The sequence below is a fragment of the Macrobrachium rosenbergii genome, chromosome 5, assembly GCF_040412425.1.
Source record: "Macrobrachium rosenbergii isolate ZJJX-2024 chromosome 5, ASM4041242v1, whole genome shotgun sequence".
Classification (NCBI taxonomy): domain Eukaryota; kingdom Metazoa; phylum Arthropoda; class Malacostraca; order Decapoda; family Palaemonidae; genus Macrobrachium; species Macrobrachium rosenbergii.
In genome coordinates, this window is record NC_089745.1 from 48,841,494 (window position 1) to 48,856,493 (window position 15,000).

Below are 15,000 nucleotides of genomic sequence, written 5' to 3' on the forward strand. Positions count from 1 at the left end.
TATATATATATATATATATATATATATATATATATATATATATATATATATATATGTGTGTGTGTGTGTGTGTGTGTGTGTGTGTGTGTAAGAGAGAGAGAGAGAAACCTAACAGCCGTGACATTTTTTAACATGTAAAATGTTCTGAAAAATACTTACTCATTGAAATGTACTGTACACAGTGCTGTTGTGCCTTGTGAAAAAAGGTGATTCTGCGAGTTTATTTGGTGAAAATTTCGTTAATAAGACTCGTATTTAGCAGCGAATATCGAAGAAAATAGGAAAGTATATAGTATATTCATCTGAAATAAGGACGGCATCGTTCAGGATATTGGATGAACTTTATTCATCCAATTATTTCGTACATCTATTACCCAAGCTACTGCTCCCATCGCTATTGTATTGCCAGTATATAATAATAGCAGTAGTAATGCCAATAATAGTGAATTCAAAGGCATTTCTGACGGTTTCAATTTGATAATGGAGGCGGTTTTTTTGTTAAATAAAGAAATAAAAGCAAAAATTGCGGGAAGAAAATGTTTATTAAAACCGTGCAATGTGCAACTCATACGCCAGTGGTTGTAGGTAACACACATTCTCTCTCTCTCTCTCTCTCTCTCTCTCTCTCTCTCTCTCTCTCTCTCTCTCTCTCTCTTTCTATGTGTGTGTGTGTGTGTGCGTGCTTGTGCGTGTATATATATAATATATATATATATATATATATATATATATATATATATATATATATATATATATATATATATAGTTAATGATCAGTACGATCATCAGTACCATTAGATATTTAGGTTATTAGTTGAGGAAGTAAAATGTGTAAACATCTTCATAGTATGTGACATTAATATATTAAATGATATTTTTATTTTGCTCTTACTCAGTTTTGTTTGCTTTTTAACTTCATGCTGGTCCCAGTAAACAATGCGAGTTGGTCCATTCGTTTGGGGATTCCAAGGTGTCGAAATGCAACGGCCACTGGTGATACATTTAAGATTCCCTAGGGGGAGGGCGATGCGGATGGGGAGATCAGACCCCCCTGGGCAATAAATTTTATTGGTGTGGTTTTCCTTTTAAAAAAAGGGGGGAGGGCGAGAGAGAGAATTTCGAATAAGATGAAAATTACCGTTTGCCACATTTATTAGTTATTTTCTCTCAGTTAAGATGATTCTTTATGTCTGTGTGTTATTTTAATACTATTGTTGCTGCTCTCTCAAAATACGTCTATAGATTCGGTAAGGTTTTATTGCCTATATTCTGGATGTTATGTTGGTTAATGTAAGTGATCATTTTACATTTTGGTAAAACTGTTGTGCAATTTTATTTTCAAAAATTCAAATGAATATATTTAAAAGATATGTAACCACGCAACATTCAGATGAGTAAGGGTAATTTACTTACTGTAACGGGTTTTGCGGAATAAACGGTTGCTGCTTCACAGAGACAATCTTGATGAGATGTAAGGTAACACGCATTAGCTGAAGAGGCAAATTAAGTTTTATTTATTTATTTATTTTTTTTTTTTGTGTAAAAGAAGACTATTGTGCCGGCTTTGTCTGTCCGTTCGCCCTTAGATCTTAGAAACTGCTGAGGCTAGAAAGCTGCAAATTGGTATTTGATCATCCACCCTCCAATCATTAATCATACCAAATTTCAGCCCCCTAGTCTCAGTAGTTTTCATTTTATTTAAGATTAAAGTTAGCCATAATCGTGCGTCTGGCAACGATATAGGACAGGCCACCACCGGCCCCTGGTTAAAGTTTCATGGGCCGCGGCTCATATAGCATTATACCGAGACCACCGAAAGATAGATCTACTTTCGGTGGCCTTGATTATGCGCTGTACAGAAACTCGATTGCGCCGAAGAAACTTCGGTGCATTTTTTACTTGTTTATATAGAACTTCAGGACCTGAACTTCTGTCTTACCTTTGCCCCTGTAGGTGGGTAGTGCCGTCAGTGCACCTCACGTGGATGCACTGTAGGCATTACACTTTTGAGCCTTTTACTATACCTCCGTTCCCGCTTCCTTCAGTTTTGCTGTCCAGCCACTCCAACTCTCTCTTTTCATCCTTAAGCACTGGATGGGTGAAAGTGCCTCAGTGCTTGGCTTTATAGCCCGAAATTTCATAAATCATAGTCCTGTGTTACCCAGTTTTTCATAAGAGTAACTTTCGTTTAAGGATGTTGTTTGTTAACGATCGTATGAGTAATGACTTGTCAGTGAGTTAACGTTTATATGATTTTTTTTTTATATTTATGTCAATTATTGCTTAATAATTTTGATATATATTGCCTTGTTTGTAAAGGAACGTTCATATAATTACTAAGTCAGTTTTCGTCTAATAATTTTGATATATATATTGCCTTGTTTGTAAAATGAACGTTCATATAATTACTTTTATATAAGCCAATTATCGCCTAATAATTTTGATATATATTGCCTTATTTGTAAAATGAACGTTCATATAATTACTTTTACATAAGTCACTTGTCGCCTAATAATTTTGATATATATTGCCTTGTTTGTCAAGTATTTTAATATTTAAATATATTATTGCATATTAATTTTGATGTATATAACAACGTTTGTGTAATAATCATTCTCATCTTTCCAGGTTAGCATCAGGAGAAACGAGAGACAGGGTCCCGGAAGGAACTTAGTAGGCAACGCCTTTTGCCCGTAAGGCCTACTACGTAAGTAGCAGTGTCTGTTTAGGGCTACGCATCTCTCTCGTCTGACTTCTAAGAGTCGGAGGTTAACTAATGGGATTAATCGCTGCTCGTGAATAAGAGTGTCGGTTACAAATTTCGTGGGTCCATCTTCTCCCCCCCTTTGGAATGCTGAGGGTAGTAGGCTCTCGCTCCCTGGCCCTTTTTATGTTCTTGTACGGGACCAGTGTACTTTGGGCAAATTAGGCCTATACGAGTTAGAAATTTATTGCGGGATGTAAGCGGAATGTATTATCAGGAACCGGTTATTTTACTGGCTTTCACGGGAGGCGGGTAATTGGGGCTTCCTCTCAGTGATCCTGTTTCATGAGATTCACTTTGCCCGGTTTGTCTCGTAACTGTTATTGGTGTATTCATTCATGTTTCAGTTAGCACTAATTCTCGTCCTAGACATTTTACCACACTAATTCATTTTTAATTTTCTGTAAAAGAAAACTATTGTGTCGGCTTTGTATGCCCGTCCGGACTTTTGTCTGTTCGCACTTTTTTCAGTCCGCGCTTTTTCTGTCCGCACTTTTTCTGTCCACACTCAGATCTCAAAAACTACTGAGGCTAGAGAGCTGCAATTTGGTATGTTGATCATCCACTCTCCAGTCATCAAAAATACCAAATTGCCGCCCTCTAGCCTCAATAGTTTTTATTTTATTCAAGTTTAAAGTTAGCCATAATCGTGCGTCTGGCAGCGATATAGGCCAGACCACCACTGGACGGTGGTTTAAAGTTTCATGGTCCGCGGCTCTTACAGCATTATACCGAGACCACCGAAAGATAGATCTATTTTCGGTGGCCTTGATTATACGCTGTAGCGGCTGTACAGAAAACTCGATTGCGCCGAAGAAACTTCAGTGCATTTTTTTCTTGTTACATAATTAGGCAGTATTTTAATAACTTTAAAAAATAGTGACAATTCGGGTTGTTCAGTCGTAAGCGGAAGGTATCAATTCAATGATAATGCCAGAATGCAAGAACAGTAAAGACTCGTGTTTTATCTTCATAATATAGAGCAGTGCCTTACAAGGCAGTAGAATTCAGACTTATAGAAATGATGGCGTTATGATGTGTATTTGTAGTATCTTCTTTTGGATTTTTTTTCTTTATACCATTCTGGGGAGTTCGTGCAACGACTTGTTTAAGGGAAGATTAAAGAACATTTCACCCGCAAAAAATATTTTTTATGATTAAAAATTTAGAACTTTTTTTTTTATAAACTGTTACTCTATCTTTATTATTATTATTATTATTATTATTATTATTATTATTATTATTATTATTATTATTATTATTATTACATCTCAGTCTTATGGGGTTTACTTATCACTGTATAATTTTCAAGATATTTATACCGTTCTTAGTAATAAGTAATCCAAGTAAAGTTAACGAGAAATTTCTTTTCAACTTTAAATCTCCTTTGAAAAAGTTTGTTGAAATACCGATTGACCAAACTAACGAAACAGGGGAATATTTCTTTAAGAACCGGACCCACTTTCCTCTTAGGGAATTACACGTAACCTTATAAGGAGCGCCATCGCACGTTGTAATTTTCCTCGATTTTGTGTTATTATTCTCTGAGCAATTTCCTGGCGAATGAAGAGGCCTCGAGTTTCTTCTGTACACTTAATAGCCGTGGACGAGCTCTTTATAGCTAACTATCTGCTGTAACAGCGAGGATAACGACAGTCATAAAATAAGCTATACAGTTTCTCTCTCTCTCTCTCTCTCTCTCTCTCTCTCTCTCTCTCTCTCTCTCTCTCTCTTATCTTGCCTAGGGGCTGAGCGATAGGGCGTCTAGCTCACAATTGGAAAGCCCGTGTGCTAGTCTTGAACGGGAAGAGGAGGGACAGATGGGCGCTTTTCCTGAAAATCCAGGGCTCCTCTGTTGATCCAAGCAGTGAATTATGTACCTAGTTGGTAAACGACAGGTGTGGGGCGCAGTCAAAATATACATTGTCAAGACGGGAGGACCTTGACGAGGTAATCCTGCCAAGAGGGGATAAAACCATTAATAAGGTGTCGTGAAATCTCTCTCTCTCTCTCTCTCTCTCTCTCTCTCTCTCTCTCTCTCTCTCTCTCTCTCTCTCTCTCTCTCTCTCATATCATTATTTTTCACAATTTTCGTCTCTCTTCGATAGGCATTTTACTAATTACTCCGGTGTGTTTTGATTACAAGTACGTCAATTACAATTTAGATCCTGAGTGAGCACGAGGGCACTTGCCCAGATTGTTCGCACGTCGTCGGGATCGAATCAGAGGTTCCTTGTCCGCAGAGGAAAAGAGAGACGGAAATGAAGAGTCGGGTATTTTAATGCCCGAACGTGTCGAGTGTAGGGAAGGCCCGGTTCCAGGAGTCTATGGAGAACAGGACTCTGAGTCTCAGTTGGGTCCTGGTGTAGAAGTACAGTGGGATTCGGGGACCGTGTTATGGGGTGGGGGGGAGAGAATAAAGCCCCGGCTGTCTGGGGTCAACAGCACTTCTTTTCCTCTCAAGCCTCCATCAGCTTTAGGTTTTGTAAGGGTATGTACGTACATATGTTTGTATCGACCATCGATGCTGCTGCTGCTGCTGCTACGGCTACAGCTACGAGTGTCGTCTGATTGGATGAAGGGGAGTAGTAAAACTCCTCCTCCTCCTCCTCCTCCTCCTCCTCCTCCTCCTCCTCCTCCTCCTCCTTTCCTTCCTCCTCCTCCTCCTCCTCCTCCTCCTCCTCCTCCTCCTCCTCCTTTCCTTCCTACTCCTCCTCCTCCTCCTGCTCCTCCTCCTCCTCCTTCTTCTTTCCTTCCTCCTCCTCCTCCTTCCATTTGCTGAAGGCGGTAGTACTTGTGCCCCCGGGGGCTACAAACCCCTATTGCTACTCTTCTTCCTTTGTTGCAGTAGCAGCGCTAAGCTGCTGGAGTGGAGTCCTGGTATAGATTTGCAATAACAGTTATGTCTTTTTTATTATTCTGATTTATTTTATTTGGCATTGTTTGCAATTTGCTCCTTTATTATTGGATATGCCAAGATTTGTGCCTCACAGCTTTCCATAAAGATTCGTTATTATCTCTTTCGTTATCATTCTTTAAGAGACATCGGAACTACTCAGGAATTAAATTTGTAGATTACATTATTATTTTATTTTTCATTTATCAGACACATGATGAGAATCATTTTTCATATTACAGATTCTGCTGCGAGGGAGTGTGTATTTATTCTTTTGGTAGTATGCAGCCAAATATGAAATAAATTCGCCGCGCGATAGTGATGGAAAACATTTGCATATTATCCGATGATAGAATTTCCATATAGACCGTGTTTTGAAAGTCTCCCATTTATTCTCCTGCGCACCAATAGAACGGGAGGTGTATTAAACTGACAGCTTTTCGAGTTTAGAGTAAAAGTAATAAAATATTCCCGTACCGGTAGTAATTACTGTGATCGATATTTGTATTTGAGAGGGGACTCTGCTGTGTAACTTTATATATAAATTTATATCATTATATAATATGTATATATATATATATATATATATATATATATATATATATATATATATATATATATATATATATATATTTATGTATATGTAGATACAAAATAGTCACTCATATATATATATATATATATATATATATTATGTATACTGTATATATAGTGCACAGAGATATTCATTTTATGAATGTTAATATTTTTTCTATACTGACATTGCTTCCATTTGATTAAATGCGTTTCTGCAATACAGAATATTGTTGTGAAGACTGAGCGCAGCTTAGCTTGCGAGAGAGCAGTACCTTTGTTGTTAAGTCAGAGATTATGTCATTTTTCTCTCTCTCTCTCTCTCTCTCTCTCTCTCTCTCTCTCTCTCTCTCTCTCTCTCTCTCTAACAATTCTGACGTTGACTTTTTTTTATCCTCTCTCTCACAGCACATGAAGGGGACTTTCTTTTGAGTGCTTTCTCCGTCAACCCGTCGCATTTTCTTTCCTCTTACTTTTCCAATACAGCTTAGAGAACGTTTTCTTGAACGGTCGGCACTTTGTCCTTCGCCGTTCCCCTCTTTATGTTTTAGGCCTTTGGCTGGCTGCGTTTCCCCTCGGCTGCGGACATCTCCTGATTTTTAATAACGTAAATGTAATTATGTCCTGTTCCCCTCTCTTTAGATTTCCCTTCAAGTGGATTTGAGTTTTTATGTTCTCGGAATCTCTCTGTGAGTAGGTGCGCGCGTGTGCGTGCGCGCGTAGCTGCTTACCTTGAAGAGACGAGTTTGGACATGTGTTAATTCATTCATCCCATTAAAAGGAGGATAATACTCGAAGATGGTTGTCCATTTGAGTTTATTTGATATTAAGGGAGTAATTGTAGATAAGGTTCATTAATTTCATGTTTTAATTTGTCCAAAAACAAAAAGTATACTTTAGTTTAGTCAGCCACTGAGCTGATTAACAGCTCTCCTAGGGCTGGCCCGAAGGATTAGACTTATTTTACGTGGCTAAGAACCAATTGGTTACCTAACAACAGGACCTACAGCTTATTGTGGAAGCCGAACCACATTATACCGAGAAATGAATTTCTGTCACCAGAAATAATTTCCTCTAATTCTTCGTTGGCCGGCCAGAGAGGAATTTATTTCTGGTGATAGAAATTCGAGGAATTTATTTCTGGTGATAGAAATTCATTTCTCGCTATAATGTTCGGATTCCACAATAATCTATAGGTCCCGTTGCTAAGTAACCAATTGGTTCCTAGCCACGTTAAATAAGTCTAATCCTTAGGGCCAGCCCTAGGAGAGCTGTTAATCAGCTCAGTGGTCTGGTAAAACTAAGGTATACTTAACTTTTTCATCCCTCTGCATTACCGTATTTCTGCATATCAGCTCGGGTTCATGGGGAATAAATAGGCTATTAGAAGAGTCATTGTTTAGTCGGATGAAAATTGTTAATAACCATCACTTAGTCTTGTGCCTTTAACGCCATGCATCCTCCTCTCTCTCTCTCTCTCTCTCTCTCTCTCTCTCTCTCTCTCTCTCTCTCTCTCTTACCTGGCTTGCCCCGAGGTCTTATTTCCCATTTAGTTGATGAGTGTGTTTGCGTTTTTGATTTGCGCTTCAAAGACGGGGAGAGACAAAGAGAAGAAAAAATACGGGGAGTTGAAACGCTGTCGTCACCTCGCCTTGCTCTCTTCCTCGCCTTCCGACGCTTGACGCGTCTCTCTTATTCCTCGTCTCTGACGGGAGTGTGGCACACCTTGTTCTTTTTAGGAGAGAGAGAGAGTTCTCTTGTTCACAGTTCGTTTGTTTGTGTGGCAATCTGTTGCATTTTCTGTAACATTGGTAAATTAAATCTCGTGGAGATTATCCAAGAGGTGGTTTCATTGGTGTTAATCGGTGGGTATCTGAAATGTTGGCCTGCTGTGCTTTCTGGGGTCCTTTACCGACTGCCCTTTGTTGGGGGGGTGTCGTTTAAAACGTTTGAGGTTCCTAGCCATTATTATTAAATTTACAGGTCATTTCCAGTTAGTTTTGTTCCTGTTATTTCCCTAAGTACAGTTGTATATGAAATTGATGAAGACAAGTATTTGGGATCTTTCCTAGATAGTGAACCTCAAGGGTTTCAACCCGGTATATATATATCCACCTTTGCGGCGTGTTTAGTACAAACCCGTTGGGGATTAACGTAAAAACATGAACAAAAGACTGTAAATATCATAAAGATAATGACCCCAGGAAATATTAGTCCTAGATAACGACCCCCCGAAAACCCTTGGTGGTCACTGTCTAGGAAAGATCTAGTATTTGTAACTGTGTACGCAGCTTGGCTTCCTATGTTATTTTTCCATAGGCTGGCACTGAGGCCTAATTTCCGTTGTCTAGTAAAACGTATGGCAGAACTGTAAACACTCGGAGACCTACGCTTTAGACTTTTATAGCCTTTGCTGTGCTATTGCTAAGCTCGTGATTTATCTCTTTAAGTTGTCACTCGCGTCATGAATTATTCTCGTTAATTTTGCAAGCTTCTTATTTCGAAGTGTCAGGTGTCCATAAGTTAGCGATGGCGTGGAATATTTCATGAGGTGGCTCTTGAGTCATGCTGTTATTTATTTATTTACTTATTTATGTATTTATATGTTATTATGGAAGGCTGTTTTCCCCGGTGTGTTTGCTTCTCCGCGTGCGTTTTGAAAAATTGGATTTACATTACATTTTACTGAGGGTAAGAGGAGTTTGGATACTATGTTTATCAACAGGTAAATACTAGGCTGTTCCCCCCCCTCTCGTGTATGTATATATATATATATATATATATATATATATATATATATATATATATATATATATATATATATACAGTATGTATATATATATTTATTTATATTTACATAGGCTACACGTTAGCATTGCATCCATTATTCACTCAGTAACGCGTTATCCTCCTGTGTTAGTCTCCCTCCTACGCCTTTTCTGTGATGTCTTTCCATATCTTTTCAGTTCCTCCTCCTCCTCCTCCTCCTCCTCCTCCCTTCGTACGACAACCAAGCTTCATACATACCGATAATGCCTTGGGCCCCTGCAAACTGGCTCCTGCATTATTTATTGAATGTTGCAGAGCTTTCTTGGACCAGACCATGCTTTTGTCTCCTTTGCATGGCAGATTCCTCGCCTTTTGAGAGCTCTCTTGCCTTATTCTTTGGTTTTCTGCCTTGCGTTCTTGTTATTCTCGCTTGCAGAGCGTTTGTTTTGGTTTTAATTTTTTTCTTTTAATTTTGTTTTGGTTTTAATTTTTTTGTCATTTTTTTCTGGATTGAAATCGGAGGCTCGTTGTTAATCCTCCGGCCAGTTACAGTTAAGTAACTTTTGTGAATTTACATAATATTAAATTTGTGATTTTATTACTTGTGTAATTGTCGTAGGTGCCGACTGTTCTTTTTATTAGTTTTCTGAAAAAACTATTGTGCCGGCTTTGTTTGTCCGTCCGCACTTTTTTCCTGTCCGCCCTCAGATCTTAAAAACTGCTGAGGCTAGAGGGCTGCAAATTGGTTATGGTGATCATCCACCCTCCAATCATCAAACATACCAAATTGCAGCCCTCTAGCCAGAGTACTTTTTATTTTATTTAAGGTTAAAGTTAGCCATAATCGTGCTTCTGGAAACTATATAGGACAGGCCACCACCGGCCCATAGTTAAAGTATCATGGGCCGCGGCTTATACAGCATTATACCGAGACCACCGAAAGATAGACCTATTTTCGGTAGCCTTGATTATACGCTGTACAGAAAACTCGATTGCGCCGAAGATTAAAAAAACACTGTAGCATATATTGATATTGCTAAGACAATATTAAAGCGTTTATTCGCAATTCTGCATGACTGCGGTATTTTGTTGTTCAGATTATGCTGTCCGTCAGTTACCCTGTATCCTTTTAAGAGAGGAGTGACAATGTTCAGACACCTCAGGCTAATTTCTCAGTCCATGTGTCGAAGACCACGATAACGACACCTGGCCATTTGCGTTACTGCATTTGAATAATGCATATTGCTGGACGAGAAAGAATTCCTTTCAAGATCGCCTTCATTAGTGGTTAGTATTGGAGTTCGTGGTTACATAAGACTAATACTTTAGGTCAAAGTAATAAAGCATAAATCTGTGTCGTGAAGACTCTTCATTGAATTTCTTTTAATAAAATTTAATACAAAAGTGAATGTAATGTTGGTATTTATATATTTATATTTTTATATTTTCATTTTGATACTATATAATGTAATTGGAGAAAAAGATGCCGCCAAATTCCTATCTGATATCTCGAGCACATTGCATAATTGCTTGGTAAGTGTGTGTATATGTATGTATATACTGTGTGTATATATATATATATATATATATATATATATATATATATATATATATATATATATATATATATATATACACACATATATATATACACACATACATACGTATATACATTGACGCCGAAAGAACGCTTATTTGATGGAATTAAAAAAAAAAAAAAACTTGAAAGAAGGCCTGGAAATATTATCTGGATCTTACATACTGACGTGAGCTTGAATAGAGAACTTCTCTTGATTCACAGAATAGATAACTTGGAAATGTTCTTAAATGCGTTTTCTTTGCCGTTCTGGACATTCAAAAGTAAATGGTCTTTAGAACCATGTTGATATTGCAAATGTGTACAATATTGCATACATTCGAATTTTAGTTCCCTTCGATATCAGTGGGGTGCGTTTTGCCGAGTTCCCTGTGATACCTCAAATAAAGTCTGGCTATAAGAAATTGAGTTCCCTTCGTCTTGGAATTATAGAAGATCGGTCAATAATTTCCCATCTGACGTCTTGGGTAATAAGAAGAGATTGGCATTTATAAATCTTCTCAAGTGTATAATATGTACCGGTGGGAAGACTCATGATTGAATGAGCGTTATGAGCCATTGACATAAGTGGTAGCGAGGCTCATAAATAATTCTCATAAATATTTTCCGTTTGATTTCGCAGATAAACCGGCGCAAGGATGAATAATTATGCGGCCCCAGTCATCAGTATTGATAGCCTCGTGGAAATGATTATTCTCTCGAAATGTCGAAGAGTAATGATAAATGCAGTCGAAGGCTCGAACGCAAAATGTTACCGCGAAATATTTAACCCCAGCGAAAGATCGCGTATTTATTGACATTGATTGACGCCGAGATTTGGGTAAAAAGAAAGATCATTTCGGTGCGATAACGAGGAGGAAATTAAATAGCAAAATCATCTCGATGCACGAAATGAGTTTGCTTGGTTCTACAAACACACAATTTTGGGAAAAGTTGGATGAATGAACAAATAGGTTCCTTTGTTAAGTTCGCTTTCGTGTCAGTACTGCTATGCCGTATCTCGGTGGTGAACTCTCGCCGTCTCTCGGCTCAAATTTTAAGGTCCATTGCTCAGTTCCACCAGCCTGTTTGGGATAGGTTATGACATATATAATATATATATATATATATATATATATATATATATATATATATATATATATATATATATATATATATTTGGATAGTTTATGATTATATATATATACAGTATATATATATATATATATATATATATATATATATATATATATATATATATATATATATATATATATATAGATGGGTGGATTTGGTGAGGAGGATATGAGTGAAGCGGGACTTTGGGAAGAAGATGCAGGGAATAGAAATAGATGGAGAAAGTTGACTCGAGCGGCCGACCCTGCTATACAGCAAGGTCGAAAGAAGAAGAATATATATTATTAAAGTAAAGGTTTAAAGAATGCTGTAAGTATTATAAGCGCATAACATTACATAGTACACCATTGGATGACTTATAAGGGAAGAACATTATGGGTTTAACCAAAGAAGAGTGTGTTTTGTTTTGAAACAGCTGTCAGAACTATGAAAGTAAGAGAATGTTTTGGAAGTTTTACTGCACAGGTGTGGCATCCATTTAAAGTATGACATGGTCAGTGACAAATGTTTGTGTTTTCTCTGGATCCACAGTCTTTAGGTACATGGCTTAATGTTGAAAAAGCTTAGGTATATACGTACGTGCGCAAACAAAACTTCAGTGTTACCAAGACGAATACACGTCTCTTAAAGGGAACTACACAGAGAGAGAGAGAGAGAGAGAGAGAGAGAGAGAGAGAGAGAGAGAGAGAGAGAGGGTATGTGTTTTGCATGAAATATAATCCAGAAAAGAGGGCCTAGCTGTACTCTACCCGATTACACAGCTGGACTCCAGAGAAGATACTTCCCGAAAAATGTTGGGTTATAGAGGGCAGCTGGTATGGGGCCCCATATAAGCCCATACGTGCAGGTTTTTGCAGGCTGCGGAAGAGAAGTTGCAGATAGTCGTAGGGAAGTGGTTGGGCCTGGTCTACTGCGGCTTTAAATGTAGATAGCACTGAAAGGGAGAATGGAGAAGTACCGTGAAGATACCATCTTCTAAAAGTTTCACGTCCTCTCTCTCTCTCTCTCTCTCTCTCTCTCTCTCTCTCTCTCTCTCTCTCTCCCGTTCTTCGTGCATGCCTCATGCCTCTCTCTCTCTCTCTCTCTCTCTCTCTCTCTCTCTCTCTCTCTCTCTCTCTCTCTCTTCCGTTCTTCGTGCATGCCTCATGCTCTCTCTCTCTCTCTCTCTCTCTCTCTCTCTCTCTCTCTCTCTCTCTCTCTCTCTCGATGAGTCTGTGTCACTACTTTTCCCACTTCAGTTCCCCCCCTCTCTCTCTCTCTCTCTCTCTCTCTCTCTCTCTCTCTCTCTCTCTCTCTCTCTCTCTCTGAGTAGGTTTTATGCACAATACCTTAATGGAAGTTAAATGATTGAGATCAATAGATTATAGGCCTATGCTAAAACATTTTTTGGTCCTGTTTTAACATGAGATACGGCGTTTGCTGCTCTTTAAATGTTATTATTGGGAGAGTTTTAAGGGCATATATGCAAGCTAGGGATCAACTTTGTATTAAAAAGGTATAATCGTAATTGGCATTAAAGCCGTGGTTTTTATCCATTCTATGATGAACAAAATTTTTTACGGATTTCTATGTTTTAATGGATGATGAATGCATCATAATCATTTACTTTTTTGACGGATACCATTTTATTTTCGTTTAATACTGCTTCCGCTCTAACTTAATTCTAGTTCCTTTTAGTTTTCTGTAAGCGAAAACTATTGAGATGGCTATTTATCTGTCCGTCAACCCTCAGATCTTAAAAACTACTATTGCAGCCCTCTAGTCCCAGTAGTTTTTATTTTATTTAATGTTAAAGTTAGCCATGATCGTGCGTCTGGCACCGCTGTAGGTGCCAGCAACACAGGCCACCACCGGGCTGTGGCTGAAAGTTTCATGGGCCGCGGCTGAGAGCTTCATGGGCCGTGGCTAAAAGTTTCATACAGCATTATACGCTGTACAGAAAACTCGATTGCGTCGAAGAAAATTCGGCGCATTATTTACTTGTGTATTTGGATTTCTATCGAAACATTTTCTCTTCATTGTGATGCACCGCCCTCCAGTTTCCTTGCTCAGTTCTCTTGCTCTGCTTACGTCGTCACATATCTCTAATATCTGAGTTTGCCTTGCTCGTTTTAGTGTGTAAGCTTCAGGATCGTTGTCATTGAGCTGATAAAAAGACACACGTCCGAGTCGATTCCCCTTCTCGTGTCAGTCAGCGTCCTGACTTCCTTACTCGCAAATCTATCTTCGGATTTTGCGTTTTGTGGTTTTGGGATACGGTTTTGTAGTCACCTTCAGCGCAGATCTTTTGCGTATGTAACTCATTTAAAGGTTAAAAGTTTGAAGCAGCTAATCAATCATTCTCTCCTCTCTCTCTCTCTCACACACACACACACACACACACACACACACACACACACACACACACACACACACACACACACACACACACACACAAACCCCATAGTCATTGCGACGTCACTTTATATTAATCAATCAGTGACTGTTTCTTAGAAGCCAAAAACCTGTTGGTTTGCGTCTCGTCTTCTCCAGTGCTTTGTATCTGATTTCTCCAAGCAACATTTAATAAATGAAAAGACATAAATCTTTACTGGAATAAAAGAGGCGATATCGTGCTGGTTTTTGATATTCTGGGTGGGTGGGCAGGGGCTCGGATGGACTGGGGCATAGGGTAGCAGACCCCCGAAGTAGGAAATGGTATTTACAAGGATCGCACAGCAGGATAGACGTGTCCGCCTCCCCCTACCCTTCTCTCTCTCTCTCTCTCTCTCTCTCTCTCTCTCTCTCTCTCTCTCTCTCTCTCTCTCTCTCTCTCATATGAGGAAGATTTAGCCTTGTATTGGAGAACATAAAATTACAAGACTTTTCGTAAATAAATAAACGTTCATTTAATAAGGTCATTGTAGTTGTTGCATATGGTAGAAATAGGTAACCTTTTGTATCTCAGTAACATGTGTGTGTTAATTATAAAAGAACTCACTGCCATAAAAACCACCACATTTTATTAGTCATTATTGCCTGAAGGCCGTTTGTGCTAGTTATTCAAATAAACTCTTTCTGTAGTGATCGATTGTACGTATTACTTTGCTTTTGATTTTAACCTCGTTAACCTTATTGAAATTGAGAATATGTACTATGCATTATTATTATTATTATTATTATTATTATTATTATTATTATTATTCAGAAGATGAAACTTATTCATATGGAACAAGCCCACAGGAAGAAGATTTTTTTGTGTGGTGCATGTTATTTATATTTCTTTCGTATGTATTTGGATTCCGG

General features: G+C 38.3%; 1 protein-coding gene across 14 annotated transcripts in view; it reads left to right on the forward strand.

Moving 5' to 3' along the window:
• The window catches only part of LOC136838764 (fasciclin-2-like), a 267,449-nt gene that overhangs the window by 106,607 nt on the left and 145,842 nt on the right, over positions 1-15,000 (forward strand). For 5 of the 14 annotated variants that reach the window (XM_067104250.1, XM_067104259.1, XM_067104265.1 and 2 more), the window contains exon 2: positions 2,629-2,707. The exons of the other annotated variants lie outside the window; for them this stretch is intronic. The gene's annotated coding sequence lies outside the window, so the exon portion shown is untranslated. The remainder of the gene's footprint in view (positions 1-2,628; positions 2,708-15,000) is intronic. 14 annotated transcript variants of the gene reach the window in all.